This window comes from Stegostoma tigrinum, chromosome 30, assembly GCF_030684315.1.
Source record: "Stegostoma tigrinum isolate sSteTig4 chromosome 30, sSteTig4.hap1, whole genome shotgun sequence".
Taxonomy (NCBI): domain Eukaryota; kingdom Metazoa; phylum Chordata; class Chondrichthyes; order Orectolobiformes; family Stegostomatidae; genus Stegostoma; species Stegostoma tigrinum.
This window is the reverse complement of record NC_081383.1, coordinates 14,637,513-14,659,334: the sequence shown is the minus strand read 5'-3', so window position 1 is coordinate 14,659,334 and position 21,822 is coordinate 14,637,513. Positions and strand designations below refer to the sequence as shown.

At 39.6% G+C, this 21,822-nt stretch overlaps 1 long non-coding RNA gene across 4 annotated transcripts in view; it reads left to right on the top strand.

Moving 5' to 3' along the window:
* The window catches only part of LOC125465706 (uncharacterized), a 95,627-nt gene that overhangs the window by 58,349 nt on the left and 15,456 nt on the right, over nucleotides 1–21,822 (top strand). Inside the window, exon 1 of one of the 4 annotated variants that reach the window (XR_007250301.2) lies at nucleotides 13,227–13,253. The exons of the other annotated variants lie outside the window; for them this stretch is intronic. This is a non-coding gene — a long non-coding RNA (uncharacterized LOC125465706). Of the gene's footprint in view, nucleotides 1–13,226; nucleotides 13,254–21,822 lie in introns of those variants that run through there. 4 annotated transcript variants of the gene reach the window in all.

Here is a 21,822-nt window from a genome sequence, read left to right as displayed (position 1 = left end):
GCCAAGCCCAGGTCACCCACTAATCCTATATTTGCCATCTAAAAATGTAAATGTGTAGACAGTATCCCTTCTGTAATCCTTCAGGCTTGTTTGACGAGATGTTTCTAATGGTAACGAACAATGGGCTTGCTTGTCAGAAAAACTTCATACTAGTGACTCAATGCCACATGCAGAATAAAAGTATTTTACAAATGGGCAATTTATAAATCCAAGTAACAAAGCCAAATTGCAACTAGTTAAATCTTACTGACGATTCAAAATATGTTTTGTTTTTGAGGTAAGTTCAAAACTACATGAATTTTTTTTCAGGTCTCCTGAGCTTATGAAATTTATATTGAAGTGCTTTATTGAATTTTGGTTGAGTCAGAATCAAAATCATGGATGGCAGTTGTCTCAATTTTCTTTACTTCAAAAGCTAAATTTCTGGGTAGCGTGACTTTTATTTTCATCCTGACCACTTCTCCATAACAATTGTTAAAGTAATCTTGCAGTTTGCTTCTGGTCTGGAAGAGATAGGTTTATGACAGTAATATCTCCAAAAACACAAGATTATACTTGACATTTGTGCTGGCAGAGACTAAATTGCAGATACAGAAGCTCTCCTTATCAGTCTTAAAACTATTCATCAACTCTTAAATTGGGGTTAGAAAGTCGTGATGCCCATAGTGTTATGCTTCACTGATATAATTTCAGTGTGCCTGCTTCAGGAATGGATGTATTCTGACTTCTACCATGGGGCCATGTTGGCACTGATTTATGTATTAAATAAAGATATTGTTAACAGTTACAATGCACACTGTTATACTGCATGTTGGTTATTAAAAATTATGAATACCATGCAATAATGCAATTATACTTGATAATCTGTTCCATTTACTGTTGCTTAATGTAGAAGCATTTTCTGGATGGCAGATCCACTCCCCCTGATGCAAGGTGAGGGCACCAGCTTAATGGAGCCAACTGCCCAGCAACAGCCCAGGGATGGAGAGGCCTGGGAAATCCCAGGGCCCCGGTGATTTCTCGGATATTTATATTATCCCTTGTATCACAAAGAAGACGAGAACATGAGATGTAATCTTATTGAGGCCTGGGTGACAATGGGTTATGGCTAGATTTGTGGCAGATTCAGATGAGACGTTTGGCGAATCCATTTTGACATTGGAGCATCTTGCTCCAGCTTTTATACTTTTCAAAAGTGGTGCGGTGAGTTTCTTATGAGGCAGCAGCAAGTTGCCAGTTAAGGGAGATTATAGCTTGTTAAATGCTTTATTGATGTCCCAACTTGCCTTCAGCTTTCTGTCTTCCCAACTGCGCCAAACACGCTGGACATTGTGGCAACTTGGAGGCAATCAGAGTGGGGTCCTGGTAAATTCAGCTGGTCATACGATCTCCAAGCTGAGTAAAACAAACGTGCATTGCAGGCACATAATCCAATGCACCAGACACATGCACCCCTCACATAAAGATACTTATTAATGTTTCCTCTGGATCCCCAGTACTCTAGTCATTGGAAGGCAAGCTTCTGGGGATCTGGCCATTTAACTGCAGGAACGGTGGAGATGCTGGCGATACCTGCAAGACACAAGAGAGAGAAGGTATCACAGCCAATCATTACAAGTGGTGTGCACTGAATGACACAGACAGTAGGGTTGCCGTGGAACGAAGAACGCCATTTATTTGGTTAATGGGACATTGATATCTTGTTATCTCTGCAGGACCAGCTGCAGTTTCCCCTGCATGAGTCACAATTCTCTCCTCATAGGAGTCTAATGTCTGGCACCACACCACCTGTATAGCCTCTGTCTGCCCTGCCATGACCTGTCTTCCACGGTGATGAGAAAAGAGAAGGGATTGAGTGAGATGAATGTGGTTTGCAGGGCTGTTAGTGCAGGTGGCTGAAAGGTGGTGAGATATTCCAAGGTAATGAGGAGACAGCGCAGAAGCCATGTACGTTTCAATGGTATGTGAGATTGAATGGGGTGGGAGTTGAGAGCAAGTGAGGGAAGATGTTTTAGGAAATAGTATGAATGGCAGACCATGATTCTTGGTGGGTAGGTGGGTGCTAAAGCAGAGACAGAATGAATGTGAGATGGCAGAAAAAGGAGTGTGGTACTTAAATTGATAAGGCAGAGAAGGACGTTGAGCTTCCTATAACGTTGCTGCTGTTCTTCCAGACTTTGGTGACAGCACTGACCCAAGCTGTGATCACGAAACAGGTTGGCACGATCTGACACCATAGCTTCCTTTCTTTTCTCCTCTCTTTTCAGGCACCCCTTTTGACCAGGACTTTAGAGAATCACAGTGTCAAGTTCCCCACACTCCACTGAATAGGACAATTTCAGAATGCCAGTGCTTGTCAGGGTGCCCAATAGCTTTTTAATGATGGTGTGGGCACCAGCCACACACACCCAATATCGACAGACATTGAAATCCAAAATGTGCCACCCTCTAAGAATCTTCATGGCACATCTCAAATTCTCTTGAAGGACACTTCTACTCTTCAAAGCTGCACCTCAGACTTCTACAGCAACTATCACTGTAATGGTGCAGCAAGGACACTGTGTGCTCAGGGGCATGAACCCAGCTCATGGACTGGACCAGGCTGTATCTCCTCATAAAATGTGAGGACCCAAATGGCAGGCAGCAAACTAATTATTCTGACACTTTCTTCTTTGATTTGATTTGATATATTATTGTCACATGTACCTAGGTAGAGTGAAAAGTTTTGTTTTCCATGCAGTGTGAACTGATCATACCATAAAAAGATCATAGGGTGATAGAATAGTGCAAGGAATACAAAGTTACAAAGAAGGTACACAAAAAGCAAGATTGACATTAGATTTGAAATTTGAGAGGATCATTCAGAAGTCTAATTACAGCCGGGAAGAAGCTGTTCCTGAACCTGTTGGTATGTGTGCTTAAACTTTTGTATTTTCTGCCTGACAGAAGAGGTTGGAGTCAATGGATGGAAGGTTGACTTGTGCGATGGACTGGGCAAGTGAGTAAGTAGGCAGTACAGAGGACACGCAGGGTTCACAATGTTGGGGATTTGGTAGGTAGGACGAAGACGTTGAGAGCAGTAGTGAGAATGGTAGAGCATGACCCTGGGAGGTAAGTTCAATAGCAGAGATAGAGTGAGTTGAATGTATCAAAGAAAAGATCGTGGATCTTATCCTGGCACAGTGGATCAATGGAATTTGGACTTAGCCAAAAAAAAAGCTAGATTCAGCCTTAAAATACATTTTCATTATTTTTGCACTTACTGATAATCTCATTAGGTTACTATTGAGAAAATAAAAAAGGAAAATCATATTAAAGTATTTATATAACGATCGAGATACATTTTTTAACAGTGCTATAGAATCCTTGCTTTGTGTTTAATTTGGCCCAGAGGCAGTGGTCCTGGCACTTAATGTCCAAAATGTTCCAAAATTAATATTTCTTAACTACTGAAAGCAAAAAAAAGGCACTTTTTTTTTATTCAAGACTCAATGGCCACACTACCATTAAGTGCATAAAAGCACTCAGAGTGAGAAAAGGCCAATCATCCTAACTATCACAACTTGCTCACAGTGCATGCTTGACAATTCTGCACATGCATCTCTTGCTCTCTCATTGGATACAGAAAAAGGTTAAAATAAGCCTACAATACAGCTTGGTGCGTGCCAGCATTACATGCTGTGAAACGGTGCATTCCTATCTGTGATTTTCCAGCCCATTTAAACTAGTATGGGTTGCTGGCATATTCCAAGAGCTCATCAACAATGTTTGTGCCTTAGACTTACTTCCATATCTGACTTTGTGTTTTTACACATGTCTATGTTTCAAATCTTTGCAAATGATGTAAATTACTATTACATTAAATAGTATTAGAGGCGCATTATTGAGTATCATAGATTTAAAGTCTTGCCAATTTATTTTTCTTGTGAGGTGCTAAACTCTGGAATTTCCTCCCAAAACCTTTCAATCTCTCCAATTTCCACTCTCCCTTTCTCTCACTCTCTCTGTCCATTTTTAAGATGCTTCATAGCTCACATCCTCGTCTATGCTTTCAACACCTGTACAAATATCTCCTATTTGATATTAAATTAAGTCTGATAATGCTCCTGCGAAGCACCCTGAGACACTTTACGATGCAGTAGAGGCTATATAAATGCATTAAGGGAAAGAATTACTCATGTCACCATGCCATTAATAGCAGCATTTCACATTTACCTTGAGATATCATTTGCAGATTGCCATCTTTCCTTTTGATAGGTTATTTCTATATGAATACAGATTCACAAACATAAAAAAACACCTTTTAGAAAGCAATATTTATCATTCAACAAGATTTTTATAACATAAATTCTAAGTAGCATAAACTGTGAATCAAAACAGTTTCATGGTGAGAAGATTACATTATGAGAGTGAACCATAACCCTACTGCTTTAACATAAATCAGATTAACAACCACAGTTTTATTTTGTTCTCATGCAGGTTTTAACTACACAAAGAAAACAGATTGCCCTTTGTTTATTTTTGACTATTCTCCATGAAGTGCTTTTTGGTTTAATAATGCTACAATGAAGTGTCTTAAGGCATTTTACCCTGTTAAAAATACTATGTGAAATTACATCAGAGTTTTTTCAATGTGTAAGGAACTATATTGATACAAGCTCTTGTTTTTTTTTAAACTAAATGGAAATTTATCAATAAAATGATAAATGTTTCATTCTTTCAAAGCTTTTTTTTATACTTTCTGTTGTTGTTATAGGGTTCATTGGGCTGTACAATGTATGTTGGTGAATGTGCAAGTAAGTACCATATCCTGGCATGGATATTATGAAAGGTTGCCAGTGGTAGAGTTTGGCATGCATGGATTGTGAGGCAGAGATGAGGGGAGTGGAACTGAGAGTGAGGAGTTGGACATGGAGATAATGGATAAGATTTTTTGAACTAACTTTTCAAACTTTCCTCTCATCTCACAACTGGTGTGAATTACAAATAATTGAAAAGCTGTCCCACCTCCAAGATCATTGTGCAGAACTAGGACATGCCTGTCCCTGCAATGGGGGTAGCAGTTCAGTCATGGAGAGTGCCAGTTTGCTATTCCAACAAGCCCACACACACTGCTGAAAAGCATTGGTGAAAATCAGAACACCATGGAAAGGATCAGTAATCCTAGAATCAGGACCTGGCCTCCATTTCCACCACTTCTCAGACAACAGAGTCTCCACTATTTCCATGAAAATGCAGCCCTTTACGTTTGGAAGTACATAGTGGCGTTTGAACATGAACTTAAACAGAATATTTAAGTGCAATTTGCACCAAGTTCCAATGTGGCCAAAGTGGATATGCTTGAAATATATACAAACTTTTCTTTTAGTCCATGTAAAGGAAATTTGTAACTTCTATCACTTACGAAAAAAAGTAAAACTTTTACTGAATTGGACGACTGTTGAAAACATTTTCCAACAAAGAAAAAGTAAAAGTGACATGATGGAAAGGATTTCTGCCAAAATTGAATCAAGCTTGAGTTATACTAGGAACTCAACTGTATAATTTCGAACAGTAAATCTAAAGGTCACATTATTTGAGTTCCTGAGCTACAAGAGCAATTTGCAATCTGTTTCTCCTTGACCAAGCTTAGTTAGCTAGACTCTTCATTGCTCTTTGGCACATAGTGTATGTGTTCCATGACACGTACACTTCAGTAAGGATACTTTTATTGGTGTCCAACTTGTATTTTGTTTTTGTGAATGTTGTGGCACAAAACTTCTTTTGTACTTGAAAATTCAATAATCAGATTAGATTAGTACAGCTCTAATAACATACCATGATTCACTGTGGTCAAAGGCTGCTTTCAAATCTGTACTAGTAAATATACAACTTGGTTATGGAAAAAATGTTATTGTGAATGATTGTGATACCAATTACTCTGACAATAAGATAGCCCCTTTACTAATTAGTTACCCATTGCCAGTTAGGAAGGTATAGAGTCATAGAATTATACAGCACACAAACAGACCCTTTGGCCTAACTCGGCCGTGCTGACCAAGTATCCTAACTAAGACAAAAATACAAAATGCCCTGGAAAACTCAGCAGGTCTGGCAGCATCAGTGTAGATAAATCAGAGTTAATGTTTGGGGTTGAATGACCATTCCTCAGAACTCCTAAATCCTAAACTGATCTTGTTCCATTTGCCAGCATTTGGCCCCATATCCTTCTAAAGCCTTCCGATTCATGTACCCATTCAGATATCTTTTAAATGTTGTAATTGTACCAGCCTCTACCACTTCCTCCGGCTCGTTCCATAACCTTCTGCGTGAAAAACTGTCCCCTCAGGTCCAGTTTAAATATTTCCCCATGGACTTAAACCCATGCCCTCTAGTTTTGGATTGCCCTGCCCTGGGAAAAAGAATTTGACATTAACCCTTTCCACATTCCTGATGATTTCCTAAAACCCTAAAAGGACATACCAAGGCCTCTGACTCTCCAGGGAAAATAAATTCCCAGTTTATCTGGCCTTTCCCTGTAGCTCAAACCCTCCAATCTCAGCAACATTCTTGTAAACCTTTTCTGAACACTTTCAACCTAGCAACATCTTTCCTAAAGCAGGGAGACCAGAACTGAACACAATATTCTAAAAGTGATCTAACCAATGTCCTGTACAGCCACACATTGACCTCCCAACTCCTATGCTCAATGCACTGACAATGAAGGCAAGCATACCATACGCCCTCTTCACCACCCTGTCTACTTGTGACTCCACTTTCAAGGACTTACACCCCTTAGTCCCTTTGTTCAGCAATACTTCCCAGGGCTCTATCAATAATTGTATAAGTCCTGCCCTGGTCTGCCTTACCAAAATGCAACAACATCTCCCACTTATTTAAACAAATTCCATTGTCACTCCTCGGTCCATTGGCCCAAATGATCAAGATCCCATTGAACTTTCTTCACTGTCTGCTACACCTCCAATTTTTGTGTCACCTGCAAACTTACTAACCACACCTCCTATATTCACATCCAAATAATTTATTCGAATGGCAAAAAGCAGTGAACCCAATATCGATTCTTACAGCACACCACTGGTCACAGGCCTCCAGTCTGAAAAACAACACTCTGTGTCCTATCTTCAAGCTAATTGTGTATCCAATTGGCTGGCAACCCCTAGATCCCATGTGAAGTAACCTTGCTAACCAGTCTACCACAACTGAACTTCCAGGGCCTATTCTATCCTAACGAATTGTTTTTCAACCGAAAGAGACTAATCCCTAGAATACAATGAACATTCAAGGAACTTATCAGTGGAATAATAAACAGCTGCAAAAGACCATAAAGAAGGAAATTCACCAAGAGAGTAATAAATGATGAATGGATGAGTTGTCGAGGTAAGGGATTTTTATAGTTCTATTATTTGTCTGGAATGTTGCTTTGTTTCACACACTCTTGTGAAAAAAACGAAGGCAGCATCACTGGAGAAATGCTCTTATAGTTGATTGGTAGTTCAAAATCCTGAGCCCTGGCAAAAACAAAGACATGCTGTTGAAGCATTTCATTTTACACTCATCAGGTCTGAGCTGCAAGAAAATCAAGTTCTGAAGATGATAACAATTTATACTAAATGATAAAAAGGTGTGATTGATTGGCAAGTGGACTTCCTTGGTTAAGGCAATGCCTTGAAGAATGCACATGGGAAACAGATACTCCAAGTCTCTCTTTAATTTCAAATCAGGCAAATAGGCTCTGACTGGCCTGAACTCTGAAGTGTTGCATTGAGGAATACAGAGCCCTGAAGCTTTTGGTTAGCTGAATAAGGCACTGTGTCTAGACATGTATAACTACATGTAGAATCTAACAAGCATAAGTGAGCCACATTGTGACCCTGGCAGAGAATCTTAAATTGGTTGTTAATGTAATATCTCCACCAATCAGAGTCTGCTTATTAACCAGTCTACTATCTTTTCTCATACATTGTAAATTTATTGCTCCCTTTGAGATTTGGTATTCTTGCAATTCCATTCAGATCATTGCAAGATGAAAAGCTTTAAGTTTTTTACTTTTTCAGAAACATTCAAGAAATATCTTTGCCCCAACATACATACACAACATTGGCAGCTTAATTGGTGGTATATTCAATGTGTGACTCATCTTATAATGTATGATAGATTGCAGAGATATAATTTTTATCAAGGCTTATGAATAGCCTATTCGTTCCAGAAAGTGCCCAGTGTCATAACCAAGGCTGGAGGAGAGCACTGTTGTTCTAGTTTTATTTACTCCATGGATCTAAATATAAAACAATAATGTTCTTTCAAGTTACCGAGGTAACCAATCAAATAGCATTTCTGTAACAGGTTTTAAACAATATGATATATTGACCAGATTTCTTAACAAACATAATTTTAGTTTATTATCAAATCTAAGCATATTCAATAAAGATGCGATAATTAGTTAACATACAGAATCAATAATATAGAAGCATAAATGCTTATTCCTGTGAATATCCCCAAAACACAGACACACAAATGCACATAAGCACACTCTTTAGGAAAGGGAAACAAGCACAGATTTATTTGTAGTGGTTGACCTGAAAAAATAATCTTTGGCCAGTGAGATATTCTTGAAGGCAAATGGATAAATGTTCTGGAATCTGCTGCTCCAATATTCTGGCAGATGTTGTCAAGTCACAGATCACATAATTACCTCTGAAGTCTTGTGGAACTAATTTCCTCAGGAACGACAATTGTCAGATATTTCTTCAATTGCTCTTTTGAAAGAATAAATAGGTTCACCCTGAACTCAACAAGAAGACTTTCTTTTATGATGTGGGAGATATCATCCAGGCAGCTTGTTCTTAGTAAGTTTTCCTCAACTCATCTTGTGTTTTTGCAAGCATTCCTCAAACTCAGCTTGTTCTCAGCAGGCTTTCCTCCAACAGACCCAGATAAACAAAGAACAATTCAGGCCAGTCATTGTTCATGTGCTTGAGAGGAAGACCTAGTTTGAAAAGAAATGATATTCATAAGACCATAAGACATAGGAGTGGAAGTAAGGCCATTTGGCCCATCAAGTCCACTCCGCCATTTAAATCATGGCTGATGGGCATTTCAACACCACTTCCCTGCACTCTCCCCATAGCCCTTGATTCCTTTTGAGATCAAGAATTTGTCGATCTCTGCCTTGAAGGCATCCAACGTCCTGGCCTCCACTGCACTCTGCGGCAATGAATTCCACAAGCCCATCACTCTCTGGCTGAAGAAATGTCGTCTCATTTCAGTTTTAAATTTACGCCCTCTAATTTTAAGGCTGTGCCCACGGGTCCTAGTCTCCCAGCCTAACAGAAACAACTTCCTAGCGTCCACCCCTTCTAAACCATACATTATCTTGTAAGTTTCTATTAGATCTCCCCTCAACCTTCTAAACTCTAATGAGTACAATCCCAGGATCCTTAGCTGTTCATCATACGCTAAACCTTCCATTCCAGGGATCATCCATGTGAATCTACGCTGGACATGCTCCAGGGCTAGTATGTCCTTCCTGAGGTGTGGGGTCCAAAATTGGACACATATCGTGCTAAGCATCCTATAGTGTATTTTAAAGAAAGTATTCCAGGTATTTGCACAAAATGTAAAATGAATTCATTTTCCACCATTTTTCAAAATTTAAATTCTTCATGCAATATTTAACATAAAGTGCCTTTATAACACTTGAGAGTTTCTAGAACAGCGTCAGGTTTTGGAAACTTAAAACTACTGTTCTCTCTGATGGAATTTAATTGAGTGATGAACCAGGAGATTTCTGTTACATTGATATAAGTAGGCAAGCATAAATCATCCAGCAATTTTTGATGCCCTCTTAAGTGATGAGACACAAGCATCCCAACAAGTATATCAACAATAAAACTACCAAGATCATATGTACATTTCCATGTGAGCAAGTAAATACATCTCATATGCGGCAAGTTATTTCATATATTAAGGGGGACAATTAACTTCATCTTCTGTCTGATACTGAATCAGTGCAGAGGATAACTTAAATAATGCAAGGTAGGATTCACTTCAAATAATCAAATATGAAGATGAAATCTAATGATGATCATTCTCCTGTATGAGATGGTATAATTACTGATGTATGATTCTGAAGTGTGTCTCAGTCTGGCCTTAGAAGTCTTACTTAATAGGCAGCAGAAATATATCCTTTTAACAATTAAAAATTTCAAGTGGTTTATATCTTGATAGAATTTAAAGTCAACACCATGTAACCAAAGATGAAACTGAAGATCCAGCTGAAAGCTTTTAACAATGCTTGTGAGATCTGGCAAGAATTTCACCAACATCAGTGGGCAACTGATTGGAAAACTTTTAATGGGAATTTCTAATAGGGGCTTGGCAGCATATATGGAGAGGAAAATAAAGTTGATATTTCAAGTCTACTACTTTATTCCAAAGCTCCAGGATCAGCAATATCTTTTTTTGATTCTGAAACCAGCTGGAACAATGTGGTCAGGTTGTTACAACTGCTAATCACATTAAATAGTTTACATCGAGATCCAACCAGAATTGAAAACAAAATGAAATAAAAATTACTTCTATATATGTTTAGGTAGAGAAAGAAAATCTTGCACTGTAGGATACCTTTCACCAATATTGCATGTCCCAAAACATTTTATGTCAATTTATGAAGTTATGAAGTGTTGTAATGTAGGAATAGATTGAACACTGGAATGTACAAATGGTGTAAAGATGGAAGCTAAACTAGACCGGAAAATAATATTGCAGTAAGAATTTGTTTTTAAATTTTTTAAAATGTATTAATTAACGATTTAACAATACATCATAGATATGACATCAATATTTTCAGGGTCAGTTCTGTTGTTCTTCAAACTGTATTAATTGGACTGCCACCAACAACAAAAAAAATGACTGATTGAACAAGGAAGGTGTAACATTTTACAGATTGCTGACAATGATATAGGATGGGAAAGTTGAAGTTCACAAGGATTTCACAATTGCTGCTCTCTGGTGTGGACAGCAGGGTTGAGGGAGCGTCACAGAGGAGATGATGGGTGTATAATGTAGACTGAATTGGAAAACTGAGTAGCAGACCACAATTTAGGATTTTCATATTAATTAATGCACACCCAGTATCCTGAAGTTGCCATCAGTGGATGGTCAATGTACAGCAAACATTTGCTGTCAACCCCAATCCCACTCCCACAATCGCTGTAAAAATCCAACTCAAAGTGTTGCCCTGTCCCAAATATGTTTTTTTTGCTGCTACAATTTTCTCCAAACAAATTCTTGATATACTTTGTATAATTGAGGGAAGTAGCTGGTGAAACATTTTCCTAGAAATTAATTAGTGAGTCAAAGTACTCATACCCATGTTCACATACTAGAATATGGCTCAAAAGTGCACACTTTAAGTGTAGGAATAAATACTTGTGAGGAGTTGGATTGTTTTATCTTCAATGGGAAAAGTTTTGGTACTAATTGCATGTGAATGTTCCACATTATGTAGCAAAGGCAGTTCGCTGTTTCAGTAAAGCAAACATATCAATGTTATTGTTCATTCCATTGTTTAGAATTATTGACTTTTGCACTAATATCAACCTACTTGGTACATATCAAATATCAACATTTGATTAAATACCTTAACAATTTTCTTGGGGATAATAAGTTTGAAACCCTGTAGGCAGCAATGATTTGAATGACAGAAACTTTTCACTTAGGCAATTTTTCCACCCTGTTTCCATTTGGCACTCTCCTTACTTAAAATAGGCATTAATGATCAGCATATTCATGTTCATGGGAAGGTATCCCATAGAATCCCTACAATGTGGAAGCTGGCCATTCAACCCACTGAGTCCACACCAACTCTTTGAACAACACCCCACCCCCCCAACCCCCAGACACACCACCTACCCTATCCCTGTTTTTTCCATGGCTAAGCTACACAGCCCTGGACACAATGAGGAATTCACCATGGCCTATCCACCTAACCTGCACACCTTTGGACTGCAGGAGGAAACCGGAGCACCCAGCAGAAACCCACACAAACACAAGGAGAACTCTGCACAGACAGTCACCCAAGGATGGAATTGAACCTGGGCCCGTGGCACTGTGAGGCAACAGTGCTAACTGCCAAGCCACCATGTTGCTGCATCTGAAAAAGATGTGGCACTGCCCTTGTCTGTTAAGAAGTGAAAAAGAAAGTGGGCCTTTGCAAAGTATATCTTGTGACCTCAGGACATCACGACTTTACAAAATACTTCATGTGTACTTTGAGTGTAGACCATCTTGTAACATCAGGAGTGTAGCAGCCATATTGCACAAAGCAAAGCCCCAGAATTATTATTAAACAGGTGATCTGTTTCCTGAGATGTAGGTTGAAGGATAAATATCAGTCAGGACACTGGGGAGAGTTCTGCTGCTCATCTATGGAATATTTTATATTTAACTGAGAGGCAGATAGGTCCTTGATTAACATATGATTTCTAAAGGACAACGCTTCCACAAGAGCAGAGTATTGCAACATAATGGCCATTTTATTTTCAAGTCAAATTTCCAGATTTGAACTTACAACCTGCTGGCTCCAAGCTGAGAATGCTGCCGCTGAGCTAAGTATTAGACCTAAGTGAGCATTTAAAACTGTATCATTCCTGCTGGTTTTCAAACCATTACATTTAAGGCTGGTGGGATTGCATTGAATGCTTCTCTTTGACTGGCTTTAGTTCAAGAGGATGAAGAACAAAAAGGGTCACAGCTAGGTTACATGTTAAATATGGGTAAGTACAATTATTAGCAAAAAACAAAGCTGATTTGCGCACAATTATGTTGGCTTTGATCTGAGCTCTCTGTGTTAAATCTCCCATCTCTAAGCCAGCCAATCGAAAAGTTAGACCCATATCAACTTCAACTGAAAACTGACTTTTGAGGCTTAGGCTCTGAAAGTAATACTGGGAACTTCAGAATCCAGTAACATTACTGTAAAGATTGGGAGTTTCATTCTGGAAATTCAGCCACACATCGGAGATCATTTTGTAGAAAGCAGTCAGTCATTACTGTCCCAGGTGTAGCTTACTCATGTTGAGATTAAGTAACAGTTCGCAGTCCAAGGTGTTGTGGGCATTCAGACTCCCATGTGGTTTAAGTTACAAAGGTGGTAAATAATTTATGAACCACTTAAACTTAGAATAAGACTCCTGATCCAGAACAATTGCATTCACACACATTAAAGAAGACAAGCTGGCAGAGCTGGCAAGGTAAGCAGCATTTGGGCTCATGGGCTCCATCTTCTCCAGACCAGCTACTTCCTCCTTTCTTTCCTTATCCTTTTTGTCTTCTTTCTTTTTCTTTTTCTTTCTCTTCATCTTCTTCCTGTCCCTGGCAGGGAGAAGGTGACATTGCAGATGAGGGCTGGCCTACTGGCGAGGCAGCGGCCTGGTTTGGCAACAAAGCCAGGGTCTCCTGGTTGTGGTAGGCTCTGAGTGGAGACAATTGGTTATCAGTGAGGCGACGGTGGCAGTGGAACCGGGGGCTCCCGGTCACGGGGCGTGAGTGGGTCCAGCACAGGACGTGGCATCCGCAGCCCATTGGTGAAGTGGGCCCAGCAACAGTGCGATGGTACCTGAAGAGTAGTGACTCCAATGTTAGTGGGTCCAATGCAGATGGAAAAGGGGTGGCAGTGCAGATGTTATTGTTGAGCCAGCTCAGGGCTCATGGTGGAGCAGCAGAACAAAGATGGATTCAGTTTCAGCTATTATTTTTTATTCTCGAACTATTCAAAATGGCACCAGATTGTGGCAACAGTTGAAGCTATCTCACTGTAATTTACTGTTGTTCACTGAAGAGTACAAGTGACAATAAATCATAAAAGAAGTTAAGTATCATGTGTCATTGGGATAATACACTGGAAATCAACTCTGCTATTACAGGAATCAAAATTTAAAAATTTCATCAGAGTGCAAATTCTCTAATATTCCTGTTGGATAGACCCAGGCTAACATATGGCATGGGTCAAGTTTATGTACTTAGCAAGAACTACTATTCATGGCAAACAAATAGATTCTAACCACAGGTGAACAATAATGAACTGTCAACAGGCAACTTTATTCAATAAAACTCTAACCTCCTTTTAAAGTCCCCCTACTTATATATACAAAGAGGTGAAAAAATATTGTTTTCACGAACTGGAATTGAAACATTATTTCTGCTTTCTCTCCACAGTTGCTGCCAGATCCGCAGAGTTTTGCCATCAATTTCTATTTTTGTTTCAGGCCTTTAACATCTGCTGTTGTTTGTTTTACTAAAAAAGCTGTGTTATGGGTGGAAGGAAAACAAAGCAAGAAAACAGTTCAATGACATGAGTCCTCAGTGTTTGCTGGAGTATTCCTTTTGCTTTCCAAATCTTTCAGTTTTCTGATTGTTTCTTTCACTTTTTCATAAGACTCCCAGAACAACTGAATTAAAGTCTATGACTTATTGGTCAAAAGCGACAGGTTACAACAATTTATCAAAAATAAAACTGCCTCTCTTCGGGTATTTTACTAAGGAGTGAGAGAGACAGAGACACATACACTTCATCTGGCCTTTTAGCAGTACAAATGCTTCTGCCAGTATTGCTCACAGCCACAAGCTGTTAATCTACCTAGGAGTCAACCAGATAGTTGTTGTCAAGATGATGGCCTTTGGCATTTACAACAGGTAAAACATGTGCAAAGCAGTCCGGCACTCTCTGAATCTCACTTTGTACACAAACCCCCAGAGCTGTGTCGTCCACAAAATCCTCTTCCATTTTTGGAATAAAGCAACGGTGTAAACACCACCAGCAATGAGTTTCAGTAACTTGCTTATTTTAAGAATAGCAATTTCTTCCTCGGTATTTGTCATAAAATGACCCTTTTCCCAGTTCACTCCACAATCAAACTGAAGTGAAATACAAGGGTACATCTTTACAATAGGAAGATCAGCAGAGGAATTGTGCAATTGTATAAAATTCCCCATCCTCAGTGACCACTGTACCTTAAAGGTAATATTACAGCAAGAATGTATATGTTCTCTTTCTAGCTAAAATTAGTATGTTTGTATGGAAAGATGTTTTGATATTCTTACCTCTTTAATTACCTAACCTAATTAAACAATTTAGCATTAAGCTTTTATGACTTTAAAATTATAGAAAGTTATTTATTCTAAAACATTTACTCTAAATTAAAAGCAATGTCACCCATATACACAGTTACTGTAGGGCAACCACAGGAACAAAGATCGGTTACAGATAAAGGTAGTGTGTTTTTGTAGGTTAAAATCTTTGCCTCTGGTTAATGAAATCTGTTGCCCCACATTGCAGGTCACTGGTTTCTTCATTAGATTTGGTCTTTTAATTTGAAGTGAAGATCATAAGAAATACAGAGTCTACAGCAACTTTTGGGGTATCTTGCAGTGCAGTGCATAGAGTTGGGCTTTACTAAGGGTAGTGGGGATACAAAGACTTATTGAAACTTGAAAAAATATTGACCACCAGCTGAAATACTTGAAAGAAACCGTAATGTGCCATTCAGGGGTTAATTGAGGAGATATTGAGATAAAGGCCACCAAGCTGATTAGCCAACAGCTCAAATGGTCCCAATAGCACCAAGCAGGCTCAAATAGAAGTGATGATAAATGCCAGAACAGGTCAGCAGGGGTTTTTTGAATTGCAAGCAACCAGCAGATTTTGGCCGACAGGTGGTTTAGAACAAATGGGGTTAGCATTCCCTTGATGTCTGACAAAATGATATGCCCCTACTTTCTTCAACTTGAATTGAAAATATGGAGGGCCCACTCCCTACTGTGTTATGAAGTGGGGACATAATATCCTGATCAATTCGCTTGGTAACATGTTCAATTTACCACTGACAGTTTATTTTAAAGTAAACTCATTTTCAGCATTATCCAGCTATTATACTCTGGAAGATAGCTTGGGATGGACAGGAATACTTTTGACTGGGATCCCACATTTTTGTATGCCACTGTCCTCAATGAAAACATGCAGAGATGGAAGTGGGTGGTGCTATAAAACACAGACCTTGGCAACAGTCTGGAAATGTCATAGTCCTTTTGTGTCAGCTCACCCTTGAACAAAGGAATGTGTGAAATCCTTGCAAGTATGTGAATATCGGTATTTAATTTGGTGTTCACCCAACACATAATACTGACTGTTGCTCAAATGCCAAAGGTCACATGATTCACAGCAGTCATTTTAATAACTTGCTTTTGCCCAACGTATGTGATACATGGCACATGGCAGGTGCATGGGTGCAGGAACTGCTGGGGTTGAGGGATTGCTGAATTTACTGTTGCATACACAGACATATTCGTCAACTGTGACTTCTTTGGCAACATGGTGAAATGCAACTGTTGCAGGAACAATGTAACTTTCTCCTCAGTGTGACAACAGTAACAGCAAATCTAGTCAGCAAGTCTGGCATGCAGCATATATTTAAAAATGTGTTGTTTTATTCCTATGACACTACTGGATGTTTCCTGAATGCATCAGGAATTCCCACCTCCTCTTGTGTTTCAGAATACTTGCTGATGTTGTGTAGAGTGCGCCGTCTGTGCTCACAAAGGTAATTGTTGTGCCATTCTAGTATGTCCTTCAAGTATCCTTATAAGTGCTTAAGGCTGAATACAGACTTCCATCTATTTTTAAAACATTAATGTACAATATCAAATATTCCAAATGAAACCTAATCAAAGATCATTACATCGATTTTCCACTTCTCCTGAGAGATCATATCCTGAATCTTCTTAATTGTTACTGAAATTGAAGGCTGGTTGCTTGGCAATTGACTAAAAAGTTAGATCAGATGTCACTGGATATGTGCAGGATATAGGAAGAGCTGAATCATTTTGTTTCTGCAGCAACAATCTTTTATTGCCATTATTCAATTCATTTACTGGTGGTTTCTATGCTAACACTTTAGTTTATTGCTTAGCGATTATTTAAGGCAAATACATGAGAAAGGGCAAGAAAAGCTTCCATTCATCTTTCAGTACACAGTGTCATTGCGTGCATTAAGAAACACTATGCTTTTGAAGCTTGGCTATCATTTTCTGGACTGGTATTCACTGACTAAGCATGCATACAATAAGTAATAAAGTACTGCATTTTTTAAAGAGTGGAAAATTTTATGGAGTATACTTACAGTGTTGTAATGGGCCATGCTGTTTTATAGAAGCAGACAAGCCTAAATATTGAATAGAACTTTAATTCACACTACAGCCTGTGGTTACTCAATTAATTGGATGTCATTTATACCATTCATAACCATACATTTTAATAGGGAATTCAGTGCCACTGAGACAACTCACAGCTCTGTTGGACAATCCGATCTGACATATTACATGTTTGAGGTGTACATGGATCGAGTTCCAACTGAATTTTGACAGAATACATAGACCGTAGTGCACAACGAAGCCTCAGACTGAGGAGGATGAAAAAGCAGCTTAGATTGGAAGAAGAAAACCATCTGCATTTGTTTTACTGACTAGGAATTGTACATGAATACCCTGGTAAGATTTCAGAGGCTGATCTGGATGTGGGCTGGGTGAAAGGCATTACTGCACTGGTATTTTTTTGAAACTTTGAAGAAACACTGAAGCAGAGCACCTATCCAGCTACCACCCCTTACACCCCTAAATGCTCCTCCACGCTCTATCCATTGCCAACCCATGCCATCTCATGTCCCTTCTTTTCTATTATGAAGAAAATCTGCAACCTCATAATAACTAAGCAATTCTGAAAAATATTCATACTATCAATCCATAGTTTTATTACACTATAAAACCATAAGAAATTGGAATAGTTTTGGCCATTCAGCCCCTGGAGCCAATTCCACCATTCAACAGGATCTTGGCTGTCGTCCTCACGTCCACTTTCCCCATAACCCTTGGTTCTCCTCCTCACCAAGAATCTACCCATCTCAGCCTTAAATATATATAAGGACTGAGTTCCAAAGACTCTCAAAATCCTGAGAAAAGAAATTACTCCCCATCTCAATCTTAAAATTGTCTCTTTATTCTGAGACAATGCCGCCTGGTCCTAGACACTTACATGAGGGGAAACGCCCTCCCAGCATTTACTCTGTCAAGTAGCTCAAGAATCCAATACATTTCGATGAGATCACTTCTCAACTAAAATCAGGGTACATGCTAATCTGCTTAGCCTTTGCTCATAAGGCAAGGTCTCCATACAGGGAATCATCATAATGAAACTTTTCTCAACAACCTCGAATGAAATTATATCTTTCCTAAAGGAAGGGCACAGAATTGTTCACAGTACTCCAGATGTGGTCTAACCAGCACCTTGTTCAGTTGCAATAAGGCTTCCCTTCTTTTGTACTCCAATTCCCTTGAAATAAGGGTAAACATTTTATTAGCCTTCCTGATTATCTGCTGCATCTGTGCACTAGCTTTCTGAGTTTTGTGCAAAAGGTCCCCAAGTCCCTTCGTGTTGCAGCTTTCTGCAGTTCTTTTTTTCCATTTAAATAGTAGTCTGTTCTTTTTGTTCTCCCTTCCAAAATGAACACCTTTGCATTTTTCCACATTATATTTCTTTTGCTACTCACTTGACTTATCAATCTCTCTCTGCAAACTGTTTGTATCCCTCTCACAACCTCATTTTCCAAATATTTAAGTGTTGTCTGCAAATTTAGCAACGGAGCATTCACTTCCTTCCTCCAAGTCATTAATAAATATTGTAAACAGTTGCAGTCCTAGCACTGATCCCTGTGGAACCCCACTGGTCATGGCTTACCAGTCGGAAAAATAACTCCTTATCACCACTTGCACTTTCTTGTGCATGAGCCAAATATCTGCCTATGCCAACATAATATCTCTTAAATGTGGGCTCTTATCTTATGACTTTATTAAATCTGGAATTAAAAGTATGATGATCATAAAATCATTGCTATTTGTCAGGTGAAAGGATATCGGCTTCTGTGGAGTTATTCCATGGACTGTTTGTCTTGAAAATGAATCAATCCCGTAAACAATTGTTGGTTTTTAAAATAGTCCTTTTCTCATTTCAGTTCACAATCAAAAATACAGAAATCTAAAAAGATACAAGGTGACAAAGGAATGCTTTGTGATGATCCCTGTTGATAGTACTATTGGATAAGTCAGATCCTGGAATGGAAGTCTCAAACAGGGTGGATAATGGGGAACCAGCAGATGTATTGTATTTGAATTTCTAGAAGGCATTCAACAAGGTTCCTCATAGAAATTTTTTAAACATTTGTTCATGGAATGTAGGCATCATTAGCTAGGCCAGCATTTATTGCTCATCCCTAATTACCCAGAGGCAAGTTAAGAGTCAACCACATTGCTGTGGGTCTGGAGCCACGTATAGGCCAGATTAAGTAAGGATAACAGTTTTCTTTCCTAAACAAAGTTAGTGAACTCAATGGTGTTTTCCTGACAAATAACTCCGAAATGTCCACATTCTTCCTCAACCGAGGATTCCTCAGATCCATTGTCGACAGGGCCCTCAATCGGGTCTGACCCATGTCCCGCACTTCAGACCTCACCCCTTCTCTTCCCTCCTGCAACAGCGACAGGGTTCCCCTTAACCTGACCTACCATCCCACCAGCATCCATATCCAGAAGAAAAGGTTCCACCACCAGACACATATTCCCCTCCCCTCCCTTGTCCACATTCCGCAGGGACCGTTCCCTCTGGGACACTTTGGTCCACACTTCCATCACCCCCAACACCTCCCCACAGCCCTACAGCACCTTCCCCTGTAACCGGTGAAGGTGCAACACCTGCCCATTTACCTCTTCCCTCCCCACTGCCCAAGGACCCAAACACGCCTTCCGGGTGAAGCAACACTTCACCTGCACTTCCAAGAATGTAGTCGACTGCATTTGCTGCTCACAATGAGGTCTCCTCTATATTGGGGAAACGAAGCGTAGACTTGGTGACCGCTTCGCAGAACATCTACTTTCTGCTGCAAAAAAGACCCTGAACTACCTGTTGCCTGCCACTTCAAAGCACTATCCTGCTCCCTGGCCAACATCTCTGTCTCTGGCTTGCTACAGTGTTCCAGTGAAGCCCAGCGCAAGCTGAAGGAACAACACCTCATTTTCCACTTGGGGACCCTACAGCTCTCCAGACTCAATATAGAGTTCAATAATTTTAGGGCCTAAAGTCTCCCATGTCCCAGCCCCCACCCCACACACCAGGCCTTGTTACCACATAGCCTGCCACTGCACATCCTCTGTTGTTAGTCGCTAACAGTCCCCATTAACAACTATTCACCCACCCAGCCTGATAGTTAGCAACTCCTTCACCCAACTGTCTTTCTCTCTCTTTGGGCTCCATCTTATCATTTACTCCCCACCCCACCCACCCCCCTATTTTCTGCATTTAAACTGGCATTTTACCAGCCACCATCAGTTCTGAAAATGGGTCACTGGACCTGAAACATTAACTCTGTTTTCTTCTTCACTGATGCTGCCAGATTTGCTGAGCTTTTCCAGCAACTTTGTTGTTGTTCCTGATTTACAGCATCCGCAGTTCTTTTGGTTTTTACCTATTGTTAATGCTTTTTTTACACTGCTGTTTGTTCAAGCACTGGAGCAAGCTTACTTATGGATGTGTTGGAACCAGGGCTATGCATGAAGGGAGATTCAGCTAGCAACAAATAGCTGAGACTGTGAAATCTTGACCATTTGTCTTCTGCATGTTAACAACTATGTCATTGCCTCCCAGGTAACTAAACAGATTGGGGATATGAGCAAGATAGCCAGAAGTCTTCAGGCATCTGAAAGGCTGGGTGATATCCTTTTCTCTACAGTAAAACACACCGAAAGCCTGATGATAGCCAGTTGATACTCCTGTAAGCTGTTGTTTTCAGAGGCTTTATAATTTGTGAGCTCGTCACTCTGTGGTCCTGCAAGCAAGCGAAACCTCCAAAAGTCTAGAAATTGAGGTGTAGCAAGCCCTGGTAAGCTAAAAGGATTGTATCAGCAAACCATGAAGACAACTACCATTGAACTGTCTTCCAAGCTTTTCCCACAATCCGTAACACCAATTCTTTTTTGTCTGTATGTGTGTGGAAAAGGGAAGTTCTATAAAGGGGCTAGGGTTCCAACTCATTGAGTTATGTATTGCCGACTTATAAATGTTCACCTGTAGCTGGAATCTGTTTATTTGTAATGAAGAGCAGTTCTTGCAATGTACAGAAACTTGGTCTGTGCATTCTGGCAACTTGGGTCGAAAAGACATCACCTGGGGAAATTTGCATACTTTTATAAAATCATCAGCTTTGGTGATGGCTCCAGGAACAGCAAAGTTTGATTTCTAGTGCACCATCACAATGAGATGCAACAACCTTAAAAATGGAATTCAGTTGCGGTGATGACTCAAGGGTGTTCAGTTGTACTTTGGTTAAAAGTGAATCAAGCAATTCAACCATTGTACTTATCTAACAACCAGATAATGAGGATAATGTTGTGGCTCAGTGTGTAGATTGTTGAAAAGGAACAGTGTTACATCTTTATTCAGGACAACTTGGATTAAGTAATTGTACATTTTTAACTTGTTTATGATGGCAGTTACTTAGTAATTCACCAGGATGTTTTCCCATTCCCAGTCAGTATGGACACAGTAATTCATCAGGAAGGCAGTCATGGGAATTTTTTTCTCATCAATGCCCTGGCTGATGTAACCGGATGAGTATTGTTTGTTGCATATCTGCATGCTCTGTACCTGGACAATCACTGTCAAACTGCTTAGAAGAATGTATAAACAATAGCATGAGAAGGATAAACATGTTTGTAGTTTAT